This window comes from Mirounga angustirostris, unplaced genomic scaffold (assembly GCF_029215605.1).
Source record: "Mirounga angustirostris isolate CCGP_5_RB_7025 unplaced genomic scaffold, mMirAng1.0.hap1 SCAF_1, whole genome shotgun sequence".
Classification (NCBI taxonomy): domain Eukaryota; kingdom Metazoa; phylum Chordata; class Mammalia; order Carnivora; family Phocidae; genus Mirounga; species Mirounga angustirostris.
In genome coordinates, this window is record NW_026991709.1 from 120,550,562 (window position 1) to 120,575,926 (window position 25,365).

At 48.9% G+C, this 25,365-nt stretch overlaps 1 protein-coding gene across 6 annotated transcripts in view; it reads left to right on the forward strand.

Moving 5' to 3' along the window:
- Positions 1 to 464: 464 nt before the first annotated feature.
- Positions 465 to 25,365, forward strand: part of NMNAT3 (nicotinamide nucleotide adenylyltransferase 3) — a 117,612-nt gene continuing 92,711 nt past the window's right edge. For 2 of the 6 annotated variants that reach the window (XM_064587140.1, XM_054504386.2), the window contains exon 1: positions 466 to 684. The gene's annotated coding sequence lies outside the window, so the exon portion shown is untranslated. Of the gene's footprint in view, positions 685 to 25,365 lie in introns of all 6 variants that reach the window. The other 4 variants (XM_054504384.2, XM_045903666.3, XM_054504385.2 and 1 more) reach the window with 3 other exon arrangements.

Genomic DNA, 25,365 nt, shown 5'->3' on the forward strand with positions numbered 1-25,365 from the left:
ACTAAATGGAGGAACTGATACAAAGGGCTGTGTGTAGGGAGCAAGGGAGAAGGGCCTGTTGCTTTCATTATAAGAACATTTAGATAACTTTATTTTGTAAAGAGTGTTCATGCATTACTTTGCTATATCTTTTAATTCAATCTTATAAAAATAAATAATTATAAGAAATAAAATAAGATTAAATAATTATAAGAAAATAATTATAAGAAATAAAAATAAGAAATAAAACGGGAATACAAAACAGGAAAATTAAAAGCAGAGAGGCACACAACACAGTAAGACCACTGGGGGAGAGCAGAGGTGGGGTTGGGGGTGGGGCTGGTGGGCGGGGCTTCGAAGAGGCGGGGCGCAGGGCCCCTCCCCCTTAGGGACAGCCCCTACCGAGGGGGCGGGGCGCAGAGCTGAGTTTTCCTCTGGCTCCGCCCACGGCGGGGCGCCCGGGGAGCGTGGGGTCAAGTTCACCTTAGGCCCGCCCCCCCTCGGCGCTCGGGGGCGGGGCGGGCTCCTCCCAGGGCGGCCGGGCGGAGAGGGCCTTGCGTCGCGAGAGCAGGCGCTGTACGGCGCGGTCCTCCCGTGCAGGGCCGAGTGCTGGCCAGGATCCCGGGTTCGGTGTGGCGGATACCCCAGTCCCTGGCAGTCCCCCGAGGCTCACAGAGAGCCTCTGCGGAGCCCCGCCACGCGCAGGTAAGTGCCACCAGCCCGCCTTAGCCCTCGCGGGCCCACACCTGGGCGCGGAGGGGCGACAGGTGGCGGTGGGGTGCGGAGCCCGGCAGCAGTCCAGGGTAGGATGGACGCCAGAACGCCTCCTCTGTACCCCTCGCGCCGCCCATTCTCGCCGCATTGTGGTCAGCCTAAGACCCAGTACCCCTATCGCTCCGACCGGAGGCCGGCAGACAAGAGTTCGGATCCCACCTTCCCCTACTCCGGCAGCCTGCAGATACAAAGACGTATCCAGCAGATACTTACCGTGTGCCACCGAGTGCCTGCCACTGGGCCAAGTGCTGGGCATATAGAGGTGGGCGAGCGAACATGGTGCCCGCCGCGCTGGAGCTCACAGTCTGGTGGGAAAGACCCCCCACAGCCAGTAGATAATCTACACACATAGTGTAAACGGTAGAACTGTGCTAAGAGCCGTGTAGATACAAAGTGTAGGGAGTCGGGCGAGCATTAAACCGGCGGTCCCCATCTGTGAAGGCTGCTGGAGCGCAAACTTCAACATGAGTCCAACAGTTCCAGGGTGGAGAACAACAGAGTAAACACATTTTGTTAGAGAATGTGGCTTGTTTGAGGAAAGAAGGTATGCGGGGCCTGCCTGCAGGGACCCGTGGGGAAACCAGTTGCTGAACTTCCTGCTCTGTAAAATAGGACCGTGCCTACTGAAGATTGAGCTGTTGAATTTACATGACTTAGCGGTGTTCCAGGGGTCAGTAAATGAAGTACAGGTGAAAACGTTTCTGGATGGATTAGGATGTTGATCTGGACTCTAAAGTGTGTGCCTGCCTCTGAGCAAACTCACTTCCCCTCTCCTGGAGTCCTCTTCCCTTGTCTGAGTAGGATCTCTCAAACAGTCTGGTATCTAAAATGATGCCTGGTTTGATCATTTATTCCGGAAACATTTAACTAGAACTCACTTTTGACTGGCCCTGAGGGTTCAGAGAGAAATCTGACGCAGGCCTGCCCTCTTGGAGCTTGTGTAGGGTGGGCCAGGTGAAGTAAACGGGAGTTTCAGCTTGTGGGCTCAGTGCTCTGGGAGCTCAGTGGAAGGCTTCTGACCCTCTGGCCTTGCTGGGAGTGCCCCTCTGCTTCCCTGCCCATGTACCCATTTCCCAGAAAGGCCTCATCTGTTATTGCCAGTTCCATGAGCCCCCAGAACATAGGGCTCACGTTCTGACCCTCAGTTACTTGCTCACTTTCATTGGTGGCGTCACCCCCTACAGCTGGCCAAAAAACCTCCCCAGAGGCAGTAACCCTCTGGTCCCTAGCTGAGGACCCCTCAGATCTTGAAACCCCAGTGATTTAGAAGGGGGTTGGGCACTTCAGGGAACACCTGTCAGCCTCTTCGTGTATTTTATTGGCTTGAAGGGTCCCAATTTCTTCTTTGGCTTTGTTTACACTGTTGCTGTAGGCTTTAGGATTTCCTCCATGAAAACTGGCTGGGAGGCCCAGAGAGTGAGGGAGCACAGTTGAGAGAGGAATCTGGCACCATTTGTGGATAGTGGTAATAAAAACAGAGGACAGACGTTAACAGAAGGATGCTGGAGGAAGAGGGAGAGAGGGCTGTCTTTGTGCAGCCACTCTGTTCCCCCTTGCAGACCGTGGGGAAGGGGAACCATAGGCCAGGCCATTGCAGACCTGGATCCAGATTCTTTTTTTTAAGATTTTATTTATCTGTTTGACAGAGAGAGCACAAGCAGGGGGAGCGGGAGAGGGAGAAGTAGGCTCCCCGCTGAGCAGGGAGCCCGATGTGGGACTCGATCCTAGGACCCTGGGATTGTGACCCAAGCCGAAGGCAGACGCTTAACCGACTGAGCCACCCAGGCGCCCCTGGGTCCAGATTCTTATTCCTTACTTCCCAGCTCTGTGATGGACCCTAGCAGATCACTTATCCTCTGATTGTGCAAGCTTAACAATGCTTGTCATATAGTTGGCCCTGAAGAAATACTAACCCCCCCTTCCCCTAAATGAACTAAAATAGGAATAATAATAATGCCTAGGTCAGAGGATTATTACGGGATTTAATGAGTTAGTGTACCTAAAATATATCGAGCAGTGCCTAACATGTAGGAAGTTGCTACTGCTGATGTTATTGTTCTTATTCCTTACTTTGGGCAAAAATTTGTGAAACCAGGCAGGGGGAGGGTGGGAGGTGGGGGTGAGGGGGTGGCTCTGAGGGTCTGTGCAGGGCGATTAGCTGAGGAGCTGGGTTATCTGTGGCACTGGTTTTACCGGAAAGCTTCAGCCCAGACCAGACGAGAGAAAGGACTGTTCTGCTGATAAAAGGCCTCCTGGGGAGCCACATGTCAGAAGGCCTGGACTTTGAGGTCTTGGAAGACTCTAGCCAGAGAAACAGAGCAAAAGCTAAGGGGTAAGGGAGGGGGTGGGGACCAGGGTGAAAAAGATCTAAAATTGTCTTGTTTGGTTTGTATCTCTAACCCACAGCTCGGTGTGGGTCCCCTGTGAGGGGCTGCCCCTGCCCCATGCTGATCTTCATAGGGGTTTGGTAATTGCCTAAGACTGGTCAGGGAGCTGGGGAATGCAGTCCTGTAAATCCTGCATCCAGCAGAGTACTGGGCCCAGAATGAATGGTGAATGGATGAATGAATGAATATAAACCTGAGAGGCAGACTTCTCTGTGTTAAAGTGTGCTGATTAAAAGAAAGGAGTATGGGGCACCTGGGTGGCTCAGTTCGTTGAGCACCCGACTTCGGCTCAGGTCATGATCTCAGGTCCTGGGATGGAGTCCCATGTCTGACTCTATGTGCAGCAGGGAGCCTGCTGGTCCCTCTCTCTCTTCCTCTACTCCCCGCAGGCCCTGCCCTCCCCCCCCCCCCACCCCGCTCATGCACACTCTCTCTCTCTCAAATAAATAAAATCTAAAAAATAAAATAGAATAAAATAAAGGAGTATGAAGATAGGAAATAGCTAGTGTTTTCAAGTACTTGCTCATGGCCAGGTATTTTCATGTATGTTGTAGCATTGTGAACACTGCAGCTTTGGAGTCCGATAAAATTGCTTTATGTGACCTCACATGCATCGTAGGAACTCTCAAAAGGTCAGTTTTTGCATCTGGAAAATGGGAATCATTGTGTAGCTGGGGTGCAGGGATGCAAGAGTACCTGGCTCTGGAGGATTTCTAATAGACCAGGTTCGGCCACTCACCGCTGACAAAATGCAAACGCAGAAGGACTAGTGGTGGTGAAACAAGAAAGGAATTTATTTCAGTGAGGCCAACACCAGCAGACTAACATCTTAAAGATTGTTGCCAAAGTGCCAGAAATACTTCCTTTATATAAGGAAACGGTGGGACAAAGGTCAGTGGGTACAGGCAGGTGGGCAGTGAAGGTCAAGTCGATCAGTGTGTTGGGGTCAGTCCTGGGGGCCTTGCTGGCTCAGGGCAGTCCTATGGCTTGACGGGGTAGTTTCGGTTCCCATGGGGGATGCTTTCCTGTAGGGTCTCTTGCCTAGTTAAGAGATGAGCTGGGAAGAACTTAATTAGGAAGCTTGAGGTGGAAGGGGAAGTAGATGAAGTCCTCTTTCAATAGTATGAACTCCCAGGGCTGTTAGGAGGATTACATAATGCACCTATCCTGGGTGCACAGACTGTGGTATGGTGAGTGCTCAGGCAGTAATCATCATATTTATCAGTCCTCCAAATGATCTCCACTGTGATGTGGATACAGAAGGCAGCAGACACAAACGGGTGGCGTTGATTCTGAACTCAGCCCCATGGAGAAGCAAAGACTCTCCGCGGTCACTAACCAGACAACTCTTGTGAAAATTAAGTCAACTTTATGTGCATTTCATTCATTACTTAAAGCACTTGACTATGTGAAATCTTAAAAGGAAAAAACCCTGCAAAATGATAATTTATGTGCCTTTCAAGTTCAGGTATTTTATCATCTGGATAAATCTTCCGTGCCTCTATGTAAAACCACTTTGGGCTGTCGAAGCTCTTAAATAAAGTGGCTTGTCCTGACCAGTGTCTGTCTTTGCTCGTTTATCATGGTTCTCTGGTGAAGACAGACGGATCCCATTTTGCAGGGCAGGCCTCGGGGTGGCAGCTTCTACCCCACTGTTTTAGCCACGCGCTGCTGCGTGGTGGACTGACGGCCCCCTCATCGTTGTCTCTCTCATGTGCACACAGACCCACAGCCCCAGCCGGGAAATAGGAATAGAAAGGCATTTGTTCTGTTGCTAGTATGAATCTGGGGAAATCTAAGGTACACAGTGATGGGTTTTTGGGTGAAAGTGCCTTGGATGAGGGTAGCGGAGTCTTCTGGAAGTGAGAGTTGTCTCTTCTTTCTCCCTAGGAGTGCCACCTCTGGGCCTGGCCTCCTGTCCAGTGTAGGTCTGGTCTGTATCTCCGTGCCTCCCTGCTGTCCCTGCCCTTGACCAGAACTGCCCTTAAAGCCAGAGTCCCTGGAGCAGCTATAGAGACCCAGTCTGTTGCAGGGAAGCTTTTCTGAATTGTCCCTGCCTTCCCACAGTCGCAGTGGGCACCTCTGCCGGGCTCGCCCTTTTCCAGCGGACCCGGGCTTGCCCCTTGCTGGGCTGTGAGCACTTGCACAGCTGTTGGACTAAGCGTTCCTGGTCCCCAGCACCGTGCCTGGCTCCTTGTCCTCCCTCCCTCCCTCCCTGCCTCCCTTTCCTTCCTTTTCCAACTTCTTCAGGCAGGGTCGTGGGGATTAGAATGCTGAGTCAAAGTGACAGTCTCAACCCTCCTGGGGCCCATAGACATCATGAGACAGGTTATTATGAAAGGCAGAATTAAGCACATCAACACACAAAATGTCATGTTATAAACTGGGTTAACTGTAGGAAGGAGAGGCCTGGCATGCCATGAGGATGTGAAAAGGTGGGACAGTTACAGAATCTAGTCAGTATCAGTATAAAGTATGTCCATAAATGTTGGTTGGAGGCTTATACTCATTTATTTATATACCTTGAAGACCGGTGGATGGCATTTTTCTATAAATTCTGGTAGACTGTGGTTTATGCTGCCAAGGTAATCTTGTAAGAAGGGTATTTTTAAAAAAGTAGTTGTGCTTTAGCTTCGAAATGGGAGAAGAATGCTAATGGTCAATTTACTAACCCTTTGAAGATTGCAGAGCCCCTCTTTGGATTATCTCGCTGGGTGCTCCCTTCCTCAGCCTCACACGTGTGCCAGGTAGTGGCAGTAAACGGTCGCCTGGCTCACTGAGGGTAAATCTGGGGGGTGGGCCCTGGAGCTCTCCCCTTCTGAGTGACAGGCTCTGTCTGAAAGCCTGTTTTCTCTTTCTTTGATAGCTCTGCGCACACAGGCCAAGTGAGGTTCCAGCATAGATTTTCTCACGTTGGGGCTAGTGACCTGCCATCTGGGAGGAAAGAAGTGTCAAGCTGACTGCTCTTGTCCAGGAGGGCGGGGCTACCTGACTGCACGCACCTGCGGCAGGGCCCGACCCCTACAGAGCCCGCTGTCCCTCCTCCAGAGGGACGCCATGCCTGCCTTCAGGCCCCTGCAGTTCCAATGAGAGCAAGGAGAAAATAACGCAAAAAGGCAGGTTTTAAATAAGACATGATCCCAACAACCCCAGGAACCATTCTGTCTTCAGGACTGAGTATTTATTAGAGAGTTATTTGGCCCGAGCGGATGACAAAATATGTCTTCAATTGCCCCCCAGTCTCAGCCATGGACCCTATTACAAGAAATGAGCTACCACCTTCCCCGAAGCAAAGGAAGGCAAGTAACATTGCAGGGCAGAGATTGAGAAGGCCAGTCTCGGTGGGGTGGGTGTGACTGCTGTGTTCTCAGGACACAGCTTTCACAGGACTGTCATCATGGGGCCCTGAGCCATGGAGGAAAGAAGGGGCTCTGGAAATCTCCCTCCCATAAGGCTGACACACAGGGACAGTATTTATTCCCCCTGGGAATAAGTTCAGTGGTAGGTACTTATGAAAAAAGGTTCTGGGGGTGGCGCCTCGGTGGCTCAGTCGTTAAGCGTCTGCCTTCGGCTCAGGTCATGATCCCAGAGTCCTGGGATCGAGCCCCGCATCGGGCTCCCTGCTCTGCGAGGAGCCTGCTTCTCCCTCTCCCACTCCCCCTGCTTGTGTTCTCTCTCTCGCTGTGTATCTCTCTCTGTCAAATAAATAAAATCTTTAAAAAAAAAAAAAAAAGAAAAAAGGTTCTGGGGAGTAAATGTGTCCATCAGTCAACCTGGAACTTTTCAGAGCTCCTAAGACGGCTTTAAATTAGAGCCAGTCTTCCTGCCTTCCCCCCCGCCCATCTGTCCCCCTCCCTGGCTTCCTCCTCTACAAGGGAACTGTCGGGGCAGGACTCAGCCCAGGGACGAGTGTTGGAACTGACTTGCAGCGGCAGAGTGAACATGGTTGAAGGCAGACGTGAAGGCTTTAGTGCCTTGATCGTGGTCCTTCCCACCTGGTCAGTGTTTGACAGAGGAGGGAGCGTGGAGCAAGGCTGACCCACACAGTTCAGCCTAATTCCATGCTAGCCCCAGCCACCAGCAGCCCTGCTCTCAGTCTGCCCACTGAAAAGCCTTTGCAGCTGAGGAGGGAAAAGAATGTTGGAAACAAGTGATGGAACTAATCTGGATTTGGGCCCAGTAAGTGGCCTGTGGGAGAGCGTGAATGGCAGTGTCAGCAAGGGGGTCACACCAGTCCAGATAAAGAGCAGTCTTTGAAAGGCTAGAAGTCTCTCTTTGAGCAGGTGATCATTAGGGCAGAATGCCTGTTATGTGAATTAGTGTGGAGGAGTCGAACTTGAAATTATGATCCACTTTCAGATGTTCATTTGAGGGATCAGAAATGGGTGTTTATTGCACAGACCCTATGGTTAGTATCAAAGACTGCTTTGCTTTTTATTTCTCCCATCTGTTCTTCTTCTATGTAATTTTTATAATGCCGTTGATCAGTCTTTTTGTGTGTGTGTGTGTGTGAGAGAGAGAGAGAGAGAGAGAGAAGGAGGAGGCCAGTGTTGTACCCACTTTATATTTTATGAGTAATCAGAGGACTGCAGATGGTACAAGTTAGGAAGGCTGCCTGTTTCAGGGGTCCCTGGAATGCTACCAAGCCTTTGGCTTCTGGGATTCTGTCTTAAGAAAATAATTTGAAAAGTGAAAAAAGCCACTGTATAAAGATGCATCATTATTTATAATGGTGAAAACTTACAGGTGACCTGAATATATAGCATAGGAAAGTATAGTCAAGCTACAGAAAATTAGGTTGATGGAATATTATGCAGTACTTAAAACTATGGAGATTAGTAACTTGGGAAGTCATTACATGCTCAGTGAACAGAATGCGATTACATTAAGTACATATTCAGGAAAACAGTCTGCAAGGAATGCCTCCAAGGGAACAAGAATTGCTCATTCTAGAGGAACTAGGGATAATTTTTTTTCACATTTCCAACTTTATTGTATTTCGACTCTCCTTTAAAGAAAAAAAAAATCCTAAAACAAGCTAAGTTAAATAATGACCTTTATGTTGTTTGCAGTTTTAAGGGCACTACATTTATGGCCTTCTCCTGATTAAATCTTTCAATCAATAATTTCTAACGCCAGGGTTGGCCTCTGCCTCCATGTCTCTGGGTAAAGGACATTCTCTGGGTCCATGAGCTAAGTGCCCAGTAGATGTGCTCACTCTGGCTCGTAGGTTCAGATGCTCAGATGCTATAGCTCCTCCCTGCCTTGCAGCTTCATATCCTTCTGCTAGCCTTCCTCATCCTTGTTCCTCACTGGTGGGATGGGGACAGGGGATTTGGGTTTACAATCTTTGAGGGCCTTGTTGGTCAAGTTTCAGCAACCTCTGCCCTCAACACACACACACACACTCTCTCTCTCTCTCTCTCTCTCTCTCTCTTCCTAGGTCAGCAGTTGTCTCGGCAGCCCTGCCTTGCTCTGGTGTCTTGTCCTGCTCAGGCCTTGGTACTCCAGTACTTCTGCTACTGGGTTTTGTATTCTTAATACCAACTGTCCCTGAGTTGTCCCTAAACCCATGCATCCTCTCTGCCTGGCACTGGCAAGGGCCTAGTGCGTGGCCAGTGGTATATCCTAAAGCAGCAGTTCTTGAGCTCACTCAGTTGGCCACCCATTGGGACATCATTAACACACATCTTTATTTGAGACAAGAATTGAGTCTGGTGATTTATTTGGGAGGAGATCCCGTGAAGGATTAGCAGAAAATAGGGAAACAAGCCAGACAAGCACATCAATGAGCAGGTCACCAGTGTGGACCCCTGGAGTTTAAATCTGTTGGGAATCTCTGGCAGCCAGTGTAGAACACCCCTCCCAGAGTTAGCCTCTCATGGGGAGTGGGAGCTGAATATATAACCACCATTGCTGTCCGTCATTGGTTGAGTATTGCTCCTCATGTGGAGTTAATTCTCTGGGACTTCTGGCAGCTTCCATTTCCCAGGTGAAGCATCAGGGCAAAGGGATGCAGATGCTAGCACGTGGAAGGCAAGCTGGCTTTCCTTGAAACTGAGGCCTGAGGGGCGCCTGGGTGGCTCAGTTGGTTAAGCCTCTGCCTTCAGCTCAGGTCATGATCCCAGGGTCCTGGGGTCAGGCTCCCCACTCAGCGGGGTGTCTGCTTGTCCCTCTGCCCCTCCCCACTGCTCATGCTCGTTCGCTCTCTCGCAAATAAATAAGTAAAATCTTAGAACAACAACAAAACAGAAAACATGGAGGCCCAAATGCTCGGGGCACAGCACTAACAGCATCTGCTGTGACATTCTTCCCTAAGCACCATGAACATTATCAATGTACTAAACTGAAAATAACCAAATCCGCAATTCTGTGCTGAATCAGAGACCCTTTTGTTTTAAATTGAAGACTGCGTTAAGTAGTAACCAACCCCAGAAGTTTATGAAAAAACTGTGGGAAGAAATCTTTAAGAAAAATATTACCATATTTTCCCCTGTGAACTGGGATGGCGTATTAATATTTGACTTAAGTGGCAGAACACTAGTGTTCACAGCTGTACGGTTTGAGACCCACCACTTCAGAAGAGGGCCTGAGTGTGTAATAAGATTGATCTTTATCAGGGCGCCTGGGTGGCTCAGTCGTTAAGCATCTGCCTTCGGCTCAGGTCATGATCCCAGAGTCCTGGGATCGAGCCCCGCATCGGGCTCCCTGCTCGGCGGGAAGCCTGCTTCTCCCTCTCCCACTCCCCCTGCTTGTGTTCCCTCTCTCGCTGTCTCTCTCTCTGTCAAATAAATAAATAAAATCTTTAAAAAAAAAAAAAAAAGATTGATCTTTATCGTGGCAGTGTTTCTTCCTCTGTTGTACGTTGACTTTTTTCTGTTACTTCTCAAGTACATTAAGATGATCTTAAAAGAAAAATTCATTGGGAGACAACATTTAAACTCATTTGTCAACCCATGATTATATCCCCAGTGCCATGTTTTAATGTTAATACTGGATTCAACATACTGACACTAATACCAAAAGATGGGAGAGAATTTCTGTAGTTATGGCTTTAGGCACTATGATAAATGTTTTTATAGTCATTGCCTTTATGTAGAAACACTCCATCTCCAATTAAAGATTTACTAAGCTCTTCATCAAAATATCTGTTCACAGTTGAGACGTACAAAATGTTTGTGTTGACATTTCAACTTAATTCACGCTATAGTTTTGTGGGTCTCAATCCATTTTATATGCTTGGTTTTTGTTGGTTTGTTTTTTCTATGCATGGGGGAGGAATAATGGCAGAAATGGGGGGGTAATGCAGATTCTAGAAACATTTTCCATGTACTTACTCTTACTAACTCTGTTAGCATATTTGTCACCACAAATGAAGGCCTTACTCTAAGAGATGATTTAAAATTGCTCATGTAGCGAGCTCAGTAGAGTTGAGTGGCTAAACCCTTTGGCTGTGAGTTAGGGGCTTTTTAGAATTCGTATAGAAAAGATTCAAGATCCCAGTGTTTAGAAATATGTGGCCATTTTCCTTCAAGCCACGGTTCAACATGCAGTTCTGCAAAGAATGAGACAGTGAGTAGCTGGTGTTAATGCCCTGTCCCCGTGTCCTGTGTGCGTGGCAGACATTGCTCGGTGTGTCCTCCTGCGCCCCCCGCTGCGAAGTGCTCCTGCGGCCACTGCCCTTCATCGGTACCGGCTCACTGCGCGAGGCCTGTGCACTCGCCACGCTCTTGCACACCTTTTTACTCATCCCTGCCATTGCCGTGAACCATCAGCAAAGGAATCTTTCCTAGTCTCTCTACCAAAAAAAAAAAAAAAAAGGTAAATGCAAGAGGAGGTAGTTGGTTTGATCACCTTGTGCCTTTTCATTCCTGTCTCTGCCATGCAGATGGTGGTTATTCCCTTTGTCAATGTTTGTCTGCCTTCCTGTTTTCCTTCTACCACGCGCATTTGATGTTTTTCCTTTCTTCCCTTTTCCCTTTAGTGTTTCTCAGAAGATAAAGCAGGGGGCGCCTGGGTGGCTCTGTCGTTAAGTGTCTGCCTTCGGCTCAGGTCATGATTCCAGGTCCTGGGATCGAGCCCCACATCGGGCTCCCTGCTCCGCGGGAAGCCTGCTTCTCCCTCTCCCTCTCCCCCTGCTTGTGTTCCCTCTCTTGCTGTGTCTCTCTGTGTCAAATAAATGAATAAAATCTTTAAAAAAAAAAAAAAAAGATAAAGCAGGGAGCCCCAATCTCATAGGCATTGAAATGTTAATTTTTTCCCCTCCCACCTCAGGAAAGCTGCTCTGCTGTAGGTTACCAGTGACCTCCACATTGCCAAGTCTTCTGGGCCTTCCTTGGACGTACCTTCTGTACAACATGGGATGACTCTGACCGTGCTCTGCTCTTGAACCCTTCTTTCTTGGATTTTCCTCCTTGATTTGATATCTCTCCCTACTGCCTTTCTTCTGCGGGCATTTTCGGGGGCGGGCAGCCCCAGAGTTCTTCCCTTGGCCTCCTCTTGCCCATATACCCCTCCTGGATGATTTCATCCATGCCCCTGGTTTTTAACTATCACCTTTACATAGATGCCTCCTGCATCCCCATCTCCATACGCCCCCTCTCGCCCGAACTTTGTATCTGGTAGCCTGCTAAATGGTGCCTCTTGTGGTTCCCATAGGCACCCAGAGTCAGCATCTTTCACCTTGTTCTAGATGATTCGTTTTCACAGGGCCAATCAAATACTTGCCCCTCTCACCTTGTTTCTGCTACCTCCTTGGGGTCATAGGTAAACTGTTGTAAGTTTGTCAGAAAACTTCCATCTTGGAAAATGAAGTGTAGGACAAGGGCACAAACCAGTAGCTACTCCTCAGAACTTAGGGGCTTAAAAGCAAACAGTCATTTAATAAGCATCTCTCACAGTTCCAGGGGTTGACTGGACTCAGCTGGGCAGATCTTGCTCTGGGTCTCTCATTTAGTGGCAGTTAGATGGTTGGGGCCATCTCAAGGCCTGGTGGCCAGGACCTGGGCCAGGAATGCATTGTCACATAGCCTGGGTTCCCCACAGCATTGGCAACTGGATTCTCAGAATGGGTGTCCTCAGGGGCCACCCTCAGAAGTCTCATAGTGTCACTTTTGCCCCATTTACCATCCTGCCCAGCTTCAAGGGGATGAGACATAGACACACCTCTGGATAGAAGGCCTGTCACATTGTGGTTATGCTGGAAAACACATCCAGTCATAGTCTGCACATAATGTCTAACTATTCCTTTGAGAACACCTGGAAAGTCACAGCTTTCTGTTTTGTTTTAAATTTTTGTTTTTTGAGTAGGTGACATATTTACATGATTGGAAAGTTAAGAAAAAAAATAAGTATAAATGTATACTGTGAAGATGTTCTTTCTCATCCCTTACACATGCCTCCTCATAGACAACCACTGTTTTGTTTCTTTATATCTTTCCAGAGTTTATAGGTATTTTTATATTCGGTTCTGTGCCTTGCCTTTTTTGTTTGTTTTTGTTTTCTGGGTGCCCTGGGTTCCCCTTCCTCTGATTTTATTTGTGGCCACATCTCCTAATTCGAGTTACCACTTTAGCCTGTCACCGAAACTGGAATTGGGTCCCACCCTGTTCTGCCTGGTCTTGTGGGTTCAGGCTCAAGCCCAGTTTTTTTGTAGTTCCCCTGGTCTGCCAGGAACCACTCTCTGACGACTTGTCTTATCCAAAAGTAGCACCATCAGGGGTCATTGGGGGTGGTAGTCCTCATAGAGTACTAAGATATCAATGAGTTGCTATTCCTAAAAAATCGAGCAAAATAGAATTCTTCTCATTGAGGAAATATTCTTAAATCACGTACTTTTTCTGTATTCCTTGAGGAATACACATGGTTTTTGTTAAATTAAGAAGGCCAGACTCGACCCTCCACAAAAAAGATGGACAGTTGTGCTTGTTGTTTTAAAGAAAGCTCTCTCTGATGGTGTATGCTCAGGATTTTTTCTGTTGTAAGGAATAGAGACTTCATTCTAACCAGGTTGAGCAAAACTAGGAATATGATGATAATAGAAAAGTTTCAGGGTATCAAGCACAGCTGGATCTGGGTGCTCAGATAACGGCACTAGGACTCTCACCCACACTCTCTTTTTTAAAGATAGATTGATTGATTGATTGATTTGAGAGAGAGAGAGAGCATACCCACAAGCAGGGGGTGGGAGGGGCAGAGGGAGAGGGAGAGAAATTCTTAAGCAGACTCCTCACTGAGTGCAGAGCCTGACTCAGGGCTGGATCCCATGACTCTGAGATCACGACCTGAGCTGAAACCAAGAGTCGGATGCTTAACTGATTGAGCCACCCCCTCAACTTCTCTCTTTCAACTCTTCCTATTACTGTGTTGGTTTCACTTTCTAAATTAGGGATGATGGCAACTCCAGGTTTATATGAAGTTTATAGCTCCAGATTTCAGAAGAAGTCACTCTTTTCTCTGATGTCTGTATTGCAAATGAGCTCTGATTTGTCCATTTGTCTCCTGTATTGTCACTTTGCCAGGAAGTTAGTTTTCTGAACATCCTGATAGATCTTCCAGAATCATAAGGAGGAGTGGTAGAGCAGCTTTCAAAACAAAGGGATGCAGGACCAACACGTGGAGCTGCCCACTGCAGATGATGACTCAAAATTTGAATTTCAGCTTATAAAGAATACCTGAATTGGAGGTGATGTCTAGGAGTCAAGAACCTTCAAGAAAAGGTTTATTGTGCCAATCTCTCTACTTTTGTGTATGTTCAAAAATTTCTGTAATAAAAACTGAGTGCCTCAGTAGGTTGAACGTCCAACTCTTGATTTCGGCTCAAGTCATGATCTCAGGGTCCTGGGATTGAGCCCCGAATTGGGCTCTTAGCTCATCAGGGAGTCTGCTTGAGATTCTCTCTTTCCCTCTGCCCCTTCCCCCACTCTCACATGCGCGCGCACACACACTCTCTCTCTCACTTTCTCTAAAATAAATAAATAAATCTTTAAAACCATACCAAAAAAAAACCACTTTTTTTTCTGCCTTGGTTTGGGAACCTTCAACAATCTTCTATATCCCTGTGTGTTTGCTATATGATTTCCTGGCTGTTTTTCTTTTCATTGTACAAAGAAACCTTAATCTTTATTCCCCTCCGAGCTGCGAATTGGGAGGAAAACACAATAGTTCACTGAAGGTTTGTGTGGTATCCTAGGAGAGGGGGTTTGGTGTTAGTCAGTAGGTGCCCTTAAGTCCATGTCTCCATGGTTCGCGGGATAAAAGCCTTAGAAAATTCCAGTCAGGGGAGAGAAGGATGTACATGCCATGACCAAGTCAGCATCTCTTCCTCTCATGGTCAGTACTTGGGTCTTGGTCATTGTGGACAGACCAGGTGAGGGTTTCATGGGGCCCTTAACTTTATGATCCATGTACATTGTCAGGGGAAGGCCCAGATCCTCAGGTGGTCATAGACTGGCTGCTAGAAGAAATCTTGGCATTTAGATAGACTTTTCAGTTTATAGGTAAGGAAACAGGCCAGAGGGGTTAAGTGACTTGCCCAAGGTCACACAGCAAAGTAGAAAGAGCAGAGCTAGACTGGAGTCCCCATAATCTGACTCCTGAGTCTGGTATCCCTTACTAGCTGTGTGACCTTAAGTAAGCCCCATTACCTCTCTGAGCTTCAGTCTCCTCACCTGTGATGATGGACAGAATAATGGCCTTCCAGAAATCTCTGGAACCTGTGAATATGTTAAGTTACATGGCCTGGGGAAATTGGGTTGCAGATGAAATTAAGGTTGCTAACCTTACAATTATCTTGGATTATCCAGATGGGGTCGATGTAGTCACAAACATTTTTATAAGTGCAAGCAGAAGGCAGGGTCACCTGGGTGGCTCATTCAGTTAAGAGTCTGCCTTTGGCTCAGGTCATGATTCCAGGGTCTTGGGATCAAGTCCCGCATCAGGCTCCCTGCTTAGCTGGGAGTCTGCTGCTCCCTCTACCCTCCCCCCCACCTTGCTCCTGCTCGCTTGCTCGCTCTCAGATAAATAAATAAAATCTTTCAAAAAAAAAAAAAAACTGGAAGGCAGGAGAGTGCATTAGACTGATGCAGTGTGAGGACTGGGCCAGCCATGCCTGGCTTGGAAGAGGGAAGGGGGCATGAGCTGAGGAATGTGACAGCCTATGACAGCTGGAAAAGTCAAGAAGCAAGTTTTCCTCCGGAGCTCCAGAAAGGAGTGTGGCCCTTCTGACACCTGGATTTTAATTAGTGAGACCCCTTTTTTACTTTTGACCTCCGGAACTGTAAAATAATACAGTGTGTGTTGCTTTAAGCCACTAAGTTTGGGGTAATTTGTTACAGCAGCAGCAGAGAACTGCATCAATAAAGGCATGCCCGCCTCAAAAAAATTGCAGCACGGGGTCAGGAAGATAATGTTAGAGAATTACCCAGCAAAGCTCCCGGAACATAGCAGATGCTTGATAAACAGTCATGTTGATGGTGGTGGTGGGGCTGGGCAGTGGTGGTCATTAATACAGAGAGAAAAGGGGGAGTAGCTGACGGCAGGCGTCTTGAGGAGCCAAGGTTGGTGCCTCCGAGGTGAGGTCAGTGGGAGACACCAGATGACCCAGGTAGGTGACCAAAAGCCCCCTGACAGAGAGCCCTTCTACTCTGAGAGTCCACAGGCCTTCCTCCTCCAGTTCTCCAGCACGTCTTCCGGCAGCGCCATCCTACATTGAGGGAGCAGGAGCTAGGAAAGGCCTGACTCTACGGCCTCTTCCGTTAGGTGGAGCCCTGCCTCAGAGAACTGCTAGGATGTGGGCCTCTCTTGGTGTGACACTCACTCGCTCACCCTAATGCCTTTGGCTGCCCTGTGGCCTTAAAGATAATTACTGCCAAGTGTCAGCAGCTGAACTGGGGTGAGCTTGTTACGGCCCAGGCAGTATGCGAGGCGCTCCCTGACAGAGCCTGGGCTACAGTCTCATCCAGTCTTCATGGCAGCCCCCTGAGGCAGGCCTTATTTCCCATAGTACCGAGGAGCAAACAGAGGCTCCGGGAGCTTAGGCCACTCGCTCAAGGTCAAAGAGCTTGTCAGGGACAGAGCTGGGACTACAAGCAAGGTTCAGTTGACTCCAGATCCAGCCTCCTGGGCAAAACTGGTCACTGAGTGGGAGAAGAGAGATGGCCCACCCACGGGCTGACTGGACAGAGCGTGGGGAGTGCTGTGTTTGGATGCAGTGGCCTGTGGGAGCAAGGTCCCCAGGGTCTCCGGAAGGAGGCCCCACTCGAGGGAATGCCCTCTATGCCCTCCTGCCCCTCCGGGAATGGTGGAGCCCCCGGGGGGGACAGGAGTGGCGCACGTGGGCTTCCTGGGCCCTGTGGGGGCCTTGGCATCTGCTCTGTCCCTCAGGATCGCTGCAACTGCATCCATCTTTTCTTGCCTCAGAAGGCATACACCAACACCCGGACTGGTGTTGGAGGATATTGAGCAATTTTTTGTTAATTATTGTTCATTTTGTCAGGAGTGATCATGATATTATGGATAAAAGAGAAACTCTCCTATTTTTAGAAAGTGTCCTTTATTTTTGAAGTATTTAGAGATGAAATGTCATGGTTTTTATAATGTACTTTAATATGCTTCCTGGGAAAAAAGATGAAGTCAACCTGGAAATGTGTTAATGACCATTTGGAGACCTCTGTGTGGCAGTTCATTATGCTGTTTCCTCTGCTTCTCTGTATGTGGTAATTTTGTATAAAAAGTTGGGCTTTTTAATACTCCTTCACAGAGCCCTTAGGATGTACTCCATCTTAAGCTAAATGAGACACAGCTGTACACTCTGGAGACCCACCGACGAGTGGCCACCATGGTAGGGACAAGCCTGGCGGCAGAGGTGAAGGGGTGTGGCAGGGCCTGCTGGGGACAGTCCTCGGGGGAGGAGCCGGCTTGGAGAGGAAGTCCTGTGGGGGACCTGATTCTGGCCTCCCAGTTGTGCAGTTGCTTTTGTCGAGCTGTTGATAGTCAGTCCTGAGGCAAGGAACTAAGAGACAGCTGGCCGAGTCTTCTTTAATGCGCGATCACTGAAGGACTCCCCACCGTGTGCAACTGTCCTTCCACAGGCAGGATGATTTTTCCTTCATAGTGGCATTATTCCTTCACCGCGTTATCATACAGAAAGGGACTGTGGTGTTTCGTCAAACATCTCCTGGCACATACTGCTTAATAGGAATTCCATTGTTGCTGCGGATTCCCTACACATTTTCTTTGGCAAATTCTGTAATCTTTTGAATCTTTTGGGTTTTACATGAAAGCTCATTTTTCAAACTTAGCGTTGGAAGAGATAATCAGGTTCCCTGATCTCCTGTTAGCCTCCTCTTTTTATTTTTGTCCTTATCAAAATAGCCAGCTGGTGAAGAGGAGCAGCCCCCAGAAGGTCTGTTCTCACCTTATCTTCTCTGTATTTCCAGTGACTTTGCCAAATCTGTGGAACTGTGTTGGGCATCTTTTAATACAGACCTCACGGCTAACCCCTAGGCCAGTCTTGGCCAAGTTCTGGTTTGGCTCTCTACAGTGTTATTCTTCAACGAAAACTCGATTTCTTTCCTGTAAGCCCTTGGACATGTGAATGCATAATAGGTGACCTCTGAGTGGTAATTTCATAAATTCTTGGTGAAATGAATTGTATCAGATCAATATATCCGTGGACTCATCACACTTTTTGAGCTGCGAGGGACTTTAAGATGAATCCAGTACAGCTCTGTTAGTGGAGGAAACATTCATTTTAACTGCATAGTCAATTCTCAATTAACAAGGGTAATGGAGTGGAGGAGGTCAGTGATAATCAAAAATCATGGTGAAAATAAAATTATAGTCAACATTGGATTTTCTGGGGGCTGAGTAACTGGCTTGTGGATTAATTGAGGTTAAGACACAGTGGACCCTAGGATGTTATCACCTTGGTAATCGGTCAACAGGTGCTCACCACCTGGCCTCCACCCACCCCACCCCGTCTGTCCCAGGGAGGAGAAGGGCTTCCTGGGGGCTAGATCAGGCAGAGCTGGCTAACCTTGGCTGGATTGGTACCGTGACAGCACAGATGGATAGGTCTCAGGACCTAAGTGAGGGCTGCTTTGGGGGCTTGTCCCACCTGCCTGCTGAGCTGTGGTTCTCAAACTTGAGCGGTATCATCACACCTACCAAGACCCAGACTGCTGGGCCCCAGCCCCAGTTTCTGAATCGGTAGGTGTGGAGTGGGGCCTAAGAATTTGAATGTCTAATAGGTGCCCGGGCGATGTTGATACGGCCAGCCCAGGGACCGCACTTGGAGACCTGCGGCTTTCCAAACCATTCTTTCCATCCCAGCTGCGCGTGCGCATTGTCCACGCATCTTTTTAAACCTACTGATGCCTGGATACGCTTTGGTTCTGGAGGTGGGACCCAGGTTTGGGTGTTTTTTAAAACTCTTAAAACTCCCAGGTGATTTTAATGTGCATCCAGGATTGACTACACTGCCTCTCGGGACTGTTCCCCTACCTCAGTCATCTGCATACAAGGGCCATGATTTTTTCCATATCTTAACTCCTTGTATATGTAATACTGCTTTAAATGAAGTTTTGTCATGTAAATACATTCATTTAAAAAGCAAACTATAGGGTCGCCTGGGTGGCTCAGTCAGTTGAGCAGCCCTCTCTTGGTTTGGCTCAGGTCATGATCTGAGTGAGGGTCCTGGGATCAGGCTCCACTGATCAGCAGGGAGTCTGCTTGAGGATTCTCTCTCTCCCTCTGCCCTTCCCTCTGCTTGCATGCTCTCTGAAATAAATAAATCTGATCCTCTGGCCACGAGAGAAAAAATCAGAATACAAGTGTGAGTGACTTCACAACAGAATAACCTCAATTAGGTGATCACTTTCCCTTTAAGAAAAGAATCCGTCAATAGGAGAATACATAAACCCTGGTATAGCCGAGGAATGGAATACTGCTCAGCAAGGAGAAGGAACGAATTGCTATTGGACACAGCGACCTGGGTGAATCTCAGACATTACACTGAGCCAAAGCCAGACGGGACTAGACACGGTATGATTCCATTTATATTTAGAGTTCTAAAACAAGCAAAACTAATCTGTGGTGGAAAAAATTCAGAATTGGGGTTGTTTGGGGGACAGGGAGATTGGGAAGGGACAGGAGAGGAGGGCTTTCTAGGGTGATAGGATGTTCTGTATCTTCATAAGGCTTGAAGTTACATGGGTGCATGCATTTGTCAAAACGTGTTGAATGGTTACTCTCAAGATGCGTGTGTTTGATTATATGTTCAAAAAGAAAAAAGAACACTGAGCAAGTAACGAACTCCAGCCCATGATATGCATGCCAGAATGTTTAGGGAGAAGTGCGCTGCTATCTGCATCTCACTTTGAAAGGCATCAAAAAAAAAAAAAAAAAAAATAAGGTGGATTGAGGAATGGATAGAGGGGTAGGTATGTGACCGAGCAAGCATAATAAAACATTCGTGGTGGAATCTAGGTGGGGGGTATCCAGGTGTTCATTTAAAATTCTCTCGACTTTGCAGTATGTTTGAAAATCTTTCACATTAAAGATTGGGGGGAAATGGACATAGACCTTCAGAAGAACAAACAAGTGTTCCACCCGCATGCCTGAGCTCTCCAGCCATTGCCACTCTGGTGGGTCTTGCCAAGGGGGCTCCTGTGGAAGACAGATAGGCTGGAGGATCAGAGGGGTGAGCCAGGAGGGAAGGACGGGGTCCTTAAGAGAGGCCGCTGTGCTGGGCCCGCTGCAAGAGGAGAAAGCAGAGGGCCCTTCCTTCACCTGTGCCGTGGCCTGGAGAGTCCCTAGGGCATTGCCTTGGCAGGGAGCCCTGGGAGGGGCCGTGCAGCGGCTGTGTTACATGTGATCTGCAACCACCACCTGGGCTGGACCCTGCCACAGAAAGGTTGGTACGAATGAGGAAGAGAGGGCCCTTCCCCAGCTCCCCCAACCAGCAGCACTCCCGAACATGTTGCCCCAGTGTCTCACTGGATATCCTGAGCCCAGATGTGGCGGGGGGGAAAGTGGGGTGCTGGGGCATGAGCTTACTTACCATCATGGGGCTCAGGCAGGTGCAGTGGCAGGAGCAGCCTTCTCAGGCCTGGGACTGGGCTCTCCAGAGGGCCCCACTGACCAGGGACCTGTTGGGTCCTCCCCACCCTCAGCAAACCCCCACGATACACCACGGCACACCCACAACACAGCTCCACAACACCCCCCGCCCCCACTGTAATCCCCAACACCACCCTCAGGTCACACCCTCACGGTAGACCCTCACAGCCCATCCCACGATATACCCCCACAGCATAACCCCCCTGAAGCATCTCCCCCACAACATGATTTCCACCACCCACCGTGTAGTACAGCCCCTCTATCACCTACACTTGACCCTCCCCCCACAGCACACCTCCCCAAGACACACTACAGACCCATCCCCGTGGCAGACTCCCCCCACAGGAGCCCCCATAGCACCCTCTATAGCACATGCTCCTGTATGGCACCCCTGCAACACCCCCCCAACAGCCACAGCAGACTCCCCACTGCGCACACACCCCTGTGATGGGCCCCTGCTCAGCTTCGAGTGGACGCCCCCTTGCCTTTGCTGTGGAGGGAAGAGCACCTGCACGTTAATCTGCTCTTACCTCTCCTCACTCAAGCAAGGATTTTGACAGACACAGAAAGGAGAGCAATTTACTCTTGAGGGAAGAATTTATGATTGATGTCTAAAGGATGGTTAATATGCTGATTACATCTATTGTTTCCTGCAAAATTGAATGAGCCCTTCTAGGTTTCTGCTACTTCAAAGGCAGTAGGGAGTGAAGTGCCCTGGCCTTTGTGATCAGACAGGAGCTGGTCCTTGCTCTATTTGTCCCAGTGCCGCATCTCAAGCCAAGCCCTGAGCTTCAGAGCCCCAAGCTTCAGTGTCCCCGTCAGAAACAAAATGATAATACTTCTCCCCACAGTGTTTGCAAAGATGAAAGATAACGCAAAAGACAGTATAGTAACAGGCACAGTAGATGGGCTGCCAAAATAGGACTTAGTAGACCTAAAAAGTGCCTAGTGCATAGAAAGTGCCTGGTATGGTAACTGTTAGCTCTTTTCACTGTTAACTATTATTATTGATTTACTGTGATAGTGATTTATTATTGTCATCCGCGAGGGTTTAAAATGTGAACAGAGAGCAATATTTGGAACTTCCACAGCTACAATGCTAAGAGTTTTTGCTTTGACCACAAATGTCATTCTGAACATTTAAGTATCTGCTTGGGTTTTTTTTTCCCCCCATGCCTGACCCCCCACTAGAGTGAGTGCCTTGAAAGCAGGCACTGTCCATACTCTTGTCCCCAGGACTGAGCACAGTTGCTCATGGAAGATGTTAGGAATTTGGATGATTGGCACGGTTTCTTGATGAGCAAGTCATCCCAATATTAAAACTGTTTGGCTAGTCCGAGCTGTGCTTTTAAAACAAAGTCACCAGCAGCACCTTCAAAGCTACAAAGCCACGGTCGTGTTCTCATTTACATGCTGCTCTGTCAATTAATGTTACATGCCAATGAAATGGGACATTAAGCTGCTAGTAGGCATGCAACTCTGCGGGCTAGCATCCTCTTCACTTCAGTTAGTGACCTGAATTCATTGCCTCCCATCCCTTGCCAAGGCTCTTCCTCACACCCACCCCAGCCAGCCCCAGCCAGCCCCAGCCAGGACAGACAGACAGACAGACAGACAGACATGGCTCTGCGCTGTGTCTGGTTTAAGAGCGGGGTCAGTGATGACAGTGAGTGTGGGTGCATCCTGGTGAATCCCAACCATAGTATGACCATAGTTACTGGAATGCATCTGACTAGTGACAACCCCATCTTTAATAAATTCCTCCTGGAAGCAGGAAAAGCAAGTGTTAGTGCCCAGGAGTGCAGGGGACGTGTCTGTCCCTAAAGCATCCCGTCTTCAAGAAGTCATTGCTGAGAGCCCTTGCGGCAGTGGTTTGGCCCCAGAGGGGCTCTCCCCTGGTTTGTTGCAGGCTGGGCCCTGTTTTAGGTAAACCGTTCGTGGCAAGCAAATGTACCTCTCCAGAAGGCCTGGTCTGACAGCCCACAAGCTTGCATTTCATTTTTCAAACTCTTGCTATTGTATTGCCATTGGCAAAAGCTGCAGTGCTTAATTCTTCCCTCCCTCTGTGGCTCAGGCACTTAAGTCATTTAAAAGTGCTTCTTTTCCTTCATCTAGAGAAGTAAAAATTATAATAGAAAATGGGTAATTTGCAGCTACAATGCCAGGCTGATAATCAAAAACTTGTAAATGGAAACATGAGCATATGTTTATCACTTCTTGAAATTAGAATGCAGTTGAAAGTAGCTGTGGCCTCTAAGAGGGCCTTGTGGAAGGGAAAGAGACTCCATTGTTCGTTAGAGACCTGCCTGCTAATGAGGCTTTTAAGTTCTTTTGTCTCAAGAGCAGCGCATAAAGGAAGACGTCCATAAAGGAAGACGTCCGTCCCTGGGCCCTGGGCGCTGCTCAGCTGTTGGGGGGACCCTCAGGTGATCGCTTGTGGATTGATCACTCCCCTGTGTAAAATCTTGTAGGGGCTCCCCAGCCACCACCATCAGGATCAAGTTTGATCTTGTCAATGGAGAATACAAGGCCTTTGGCAACCTGGCGGTGAAGAACCTTGTCATACCCACCCACGCCCCCCACCCACCTTGGCTACTCTGTTGACCCTCTTGCAGCCCACACACGCCCCGTGGCCTTCCACAGGCTCAGGCTTTGCAGATGCTGGTACCTCTTCCCAACTCATTTACCTGCCTAACTCCTGTTCATCCTTCAAAACCCAAAACACCTGTTGCTTCCCCCGGCAGCCTTTCATGCTCCTTTTGTGTCCTTCCCTCATCCTGGCTGGGCTGGAGGTACTCCTCGGTGCACACAGGCTCCCTCTGTGTTTGTTTATGCCAGTTCTTACCACACAGGGTTGTGAACATTGGTCAGCTCGTCTGCCCCCTTACCAAAGACAGCTGAACCGGCTAGGCAGAGGGTAGCTTCTCTGGCTGTCTCCCTGGTTCCTGGCGTACTGTCTGACACATAGTAGGTACAGACTGATGTTTACGGAATGACGGAATTATTAATGGCAGTGGAGTTTGGAACAATTTTCAAGTTTGTCTTTAAAAAGCACAGTTATCACATAGTCATGGATAAAATAAATCCCATAATGCATTCCACAGCCAGCTGGAATGTTTGGATCCTCTCTGTCCATGTTTCTTTTGGTGATGAGCTAAGGGGTGGATCATGAGGTCAGCCTGCCCGGGTTTCAAGTCAGAAGTAAAACTGGCCTGAGAGACCTCATGGTTTCACTTCTGTCTGACATTCTGCGTGTCTCTATCACAATCAGGACAGCGGAGTGTTCACTGCTTTGCATCTTATTTCTGTGATGAAATCGGAAGGATTGAAGGCCGCATTTCAAATGCTTTCAGCATGAAAAGGAGGTCAGTCTCTAATGAAATGTCTGTGAGCCCAGGTAGCAAGATTTTGTCCATTTATGCCCTCGCTCTGTAAGCCAGAGTCCAGCTCGCTGCCTAGTGAGTGGGCACATCTGCCAGCTGCTGGGTTTCTCATCACGGCACTTATTCTGAGTCAGCTCCGGACTCACGGGTCAGTAGGAGTGCAAGTTTACATTTAAATTAGGCCCCTGGTTTCCAGTTGACTTAATTTTTATCTGCAGGTTAACTTGCTGGAGGGTTGCTTTTAAGGTAATCAGGTACCTCTCATGCCCCAAGCCCTGGGGAAGGAGGGGGTAGGTGTGGTTCCTGCCCTAAGGGCCTCACCTGTAAGCCACTCAGGCAGAGTGGGGATGTTCCAGAGCCATCCCTGGCCTCAGGCTATGCCATCATGGGACTCTGTGGTGTGCCGCATGTTCTGCCAGCTCCAGGGACCCAGGGAAAAGAGAGGAGAGGAACCCGAGCTGGGAGGTCGGGGGGGAGAGGTGCTGGTCACACTTGCCACTGACCAGATCTCTTCGTTTGTCTCCATCTCCCTGACCTGAGAACCATGCGGCTGGACTGGGTGGATAATGAGGTCAGCCTGCCCAGGTTTCAAGTCAAAAGTAAAACTGGCCTGAGAGACATCATGGTTTCACTTCTGTCACTTTGTCTGGGTCCCCTGCGTCTGGGTCTGAGTTAGGACACATTGCTTGACTGTGTGATGGGTGGTGAGTGAGTCCAAGTAGGGAGGGGAGGTATCTGGCAGCCTGGATTTGCCAGAGTCGTCTCTGGAGCTGAGGAAGGGCTGCTCTGTGAGTAGGCTCATTTCTCCATTCCGCCAGTGTTTCCCAAGGCCAGATTATGCTCTGGTCCGGTGCTAGACAGAGGTTATAAAAGCAGTGGGCTGAGTTGGGCTCTCAGGGCCTGGAGTTGGTAATCCAGTGGGGGCGGCGCGCAGGTGCGGTCCCTCGCTCACCTGCACACGAGCCCTAGCACTGCAGGCCCCAGGCGGGTGGGCTCCACGGACCAGGCAGTGTTTCTTCCCAAATGTGTCCGTGCCCTGTGTGCTTCGTAAGTACACATAACTTTATTAAACATTAAGTATTATATAACCTGATGGATTGTGAGTATAAAAGGAAAGAGTAGGGTTTTTTGAGTAATGAATGCTTTGAAGAGACTTGAAAAGGTGAGAGTGGCTTCCCCCCCACCCCCCCAATCCCCCATCCTCGTTCCGTGGGGTGTTGTGGAAAGAACTGGACTGTCAGATTGGTGGTGGCAGAGGCAGGGGAATCCGAAAGTCAAGCCTGATTCCATCCTCGTGTTCTTCCTGTGCATCTTCAGCTGCCTTCTCCACCTTAAAGAACCTGGAATGGGGAATTGTCACTGCCGATGGGTTTGTGAAAGCTCAGTCCCTGCTCCAAAAACAAAGCCTAGGCCCTGCATCAAATCACTTACTTGTATAGGTTTACTTTCAAGCAAAACTCGCTTAGACAGTTTTTGCTTGACTCCCTGCTTTGACATCGGTTTCTGCTCTACCAGCCAGCTGGCGTTGGGCAGGAGGGCTTCTGTGGCACCTGGGTGCCAGGTTTCTGCTGGGCTGGGGCCTGCCTGCTAGGAGCTGAGGTTTATGGGGCTACCTCTCTGCCTTGTCAACAGCTTGGCGTCCAGCCAAGGACAGAGGGGAGCAGGGGAGGGACGAGTTCCGGCGTGCATTTGGGACAGGCTGGACAAGGGAGTGAGGAGCG